We start from the raw sequence: 2,647 nt of genomic DNA on the forward strand, positions 1-2,647 counted from the left end.
CCACCCACTGAAAGGAAGGCTCAATGGATGAAATTTTCATGGGAGTCTGGGTGGGAGGAAGGCAGAAGGACAATCTAGCTGTGGGTGCAAGTGGGGTGTCACAGGCTGGAAATGCCCAACGACAGTGGCTTTTTATTTTTATTTTTTCCTTTCTCAAGTTCAGTCTCACTCTGCTTATTTAATTACTTAACTGTTGGTAGCAAAACCATGAGAACTTTAGTCAAAATGAGCTGACCACACACCCAGGAGGAATCTGGAGTCTAATTATTTTGAGCGTAAACATGTGCCCAAAATGCTCTCGGGGCCGTGGGAAGGTCCAAGCGCACAGAGGGTGGAGATGACCGGGAGAGGGTGATGGGTGGGGGGCCGGCAGGGTCACTGAGTCCCCACTGCGCCTTCCGACTCGAGTGGCTCCAGCTTTAAGGGGACGAGCAAGTACACAGGGCCCAGTGGAGGCTGCACCACGGGCCTCAGAAGCAGTAGGACGTGTGGGTGACCCAGTGGGCCGATCCTCCTTGGAGGGCTTGGCAGAGTTGTGGGTGGTCAGGGAAACTTGTAAGCTTCTGACTGTTCGCTGTCAGCGATGGACCTCTTGGCGGCTTTTCGAGAAGCACTCCTGGGTGCTGCTGCACTTTTGGGAGCTGAGTTAGTTGGTCTTCTTCTCTCAAGAGTCAAGACGGGTTTCTTCGGGCTTCCCTGTCTTCATTTTTGATGGTCCTGGGGCTTCTTCACTGAAACCTGATTTTGAGACAGACTCTGCTGCCTTGGGTTTCTTTGTTTTCTTCCCCAGCTTGGCTCGCAGCTGCATCTCCTCCATCCCGCTCTTCAGCAGCACTCTCACGCCTTCCTTGGTGCTGTTGAGCCCGATGACCTCATCCCCTCCTGGAAGGCAGCCCTGCAAGTGTGACAAACTTCTGCTTTGATCTCTTTGAGGGCTTACCCGGAAAATACACAATCAAAGCACCGGAAGAAGCAATAGCTGTGTTGGCTGTTCATCTCCAAGCCCACGAGGGGGCAGATGAAATGTGCCCGCTGGAGGTCGTCATGCTTGTCACCTTTAGGGTTTCCTTGATCGCCTTCCCAGGTGGGGTTGTCAGAGAGCCTCAGTTCTGTCACATTCTTAATGCTTTTAATGTGAGAGGCTGCCTTCCCAAGAGCCTTTACAGAAGATTTGGCCAGTAAAAACTCAGTGATGGCATCTTTGTTGTAAAGTCTGCCAAGTTCACAGGCAACTACTGGTCATCTTAACATTTCCTGACTTAGAGTATAGCAGTTCCACTTGGCCACTAATTCAGCATCCTTGTTGACCTTCTCAACCTTCTTTGGCCCCTTCACCGGTTTATGACTCTTAGGGACTGTTCCCTGTCGCAACCCACCCGCAAGCCAACAGAGTCCTGAGCAATCACCTACAGCAGCAATTTCTGGAGCCCAGCAATTTCCGGCCCTGTTTGGTTTTTAAAAGGACTTCTGCAAGGGAACATTGGGAGGTAAATTCAGGAAAGCAGCTGGTGCAAGGCTGGGGAGGACCAAGCTAAAGGGGCCTGCTCTGCTGTCCTCAGGGCATCTCCAGGGGTCTCTGCAAGGCTCTGATTGCCTCGTTGGGACTGGAGGCAAGACCAACTACAGGAGGTTTACTTTTTTCAAAGCTGCTTTCCATCCCCCACTTACAGGAAGCTCTCATGTGTTGACCCTCTGGATTCCCCTTCTCTGGATCCCATGGCACTAAAGCTTAGATTCAAGAAGCCACAGTAAGCTTCCAATCTGTCTTCCCTCCTAGAACACATGGTCCAGCACCGTCCCTGGACCCCAGCCAGGGCTATGCCTCCCTCATCCTTCCTGCACGGGAGAAGATGCCATCAGGTGAGGAGAGAACTGGGAATGGGAGACGGTGACTGTGCTGGGGTGGGAGGCTCTCGTCTTATCCTGACAAGGGAAGTCCTTCTTTGGGTCCAGCCTTACACAAGCCCTTCTTGTCTCTAGCAATATTACACATGGGATCCAGGAAAGCTTTCAGGCTCCTGTGTGCAAGCCTGCTAAGTCACTTCAGTCATGTCTGACTCTTTGAAATCTTATGGACTATAGACCTCCAGGCTCCTCTGTGCATGGTATTCTCCAGGCGAGAACACTAGTGTGGATTGTCATGCCCTTGGCCAGGGGATCTTCCCGACCCAGGGATCAAACCTGAGTCTCCTGTGTCTCCTGCATTGCAGGAAGATTCTTTACTGCTAAGCCACCAGGAAAGCACTTCCAGGCTCCTCAGTTTAGTTTGGTCACTCAGTTGTGTCTGACTCTTTGTGACCCCCATGTACTGCAGCACGCCAGGGTTCCCTGTCCATCACCAACTCCTGGAGCTTGCTCAAGCTCATGTCCATGGAGTCGGCAATGCCATCCAACCATCTCATTCTCTATTGTCCCCTTCTTCTCCTGCCTTTAATCTTTCCCAGGATCAGGGTCCTTTCCAATGAGTCAGTTCTTCACAGCAGGTGGCCAAATTATTGGAGCTCTGGCTTCAGCATCAGTCCTTCCAATGAATATTCAGGACTGATTTCCCTTAGGATGGACTGGTTTGATCTCCTTGCAGTCCAAGGGACTCTCAAGAGTCTTCTCTCCAACACCACAGTTCAAAAGCATCAATTCTTCAGCGCCT

At 51.5% G+C, this 2,647-nt stretch overlaps 1 pseudogene; it reads right to left on the bottom strand.

Annotated features, from left to right (window-relative positions):
- Nucleotides 1-470: 470 nt before the first annotated feature.
- The window catches only part of LOC104983120, a 5,966-nt pseudogene continuing 3,789 nt past the window's right edge, over nucleotides 471-2,647 (bottom strand).

Source organism: Bison bison, unplaced genomic scaffold (assembly GCF_000754665.1).
Source record: "Bison bison bison isolate TAMUID 2011002044 unplaced genomic scaffold, Bison_UMD1.0 scf7180017861528, whole genome shotgun sequence".
NCBI lineage: Eukaryota > Metazoa > Chordata > Mammalia > Artiodactyla > Bovidae > Bison > Bison bison.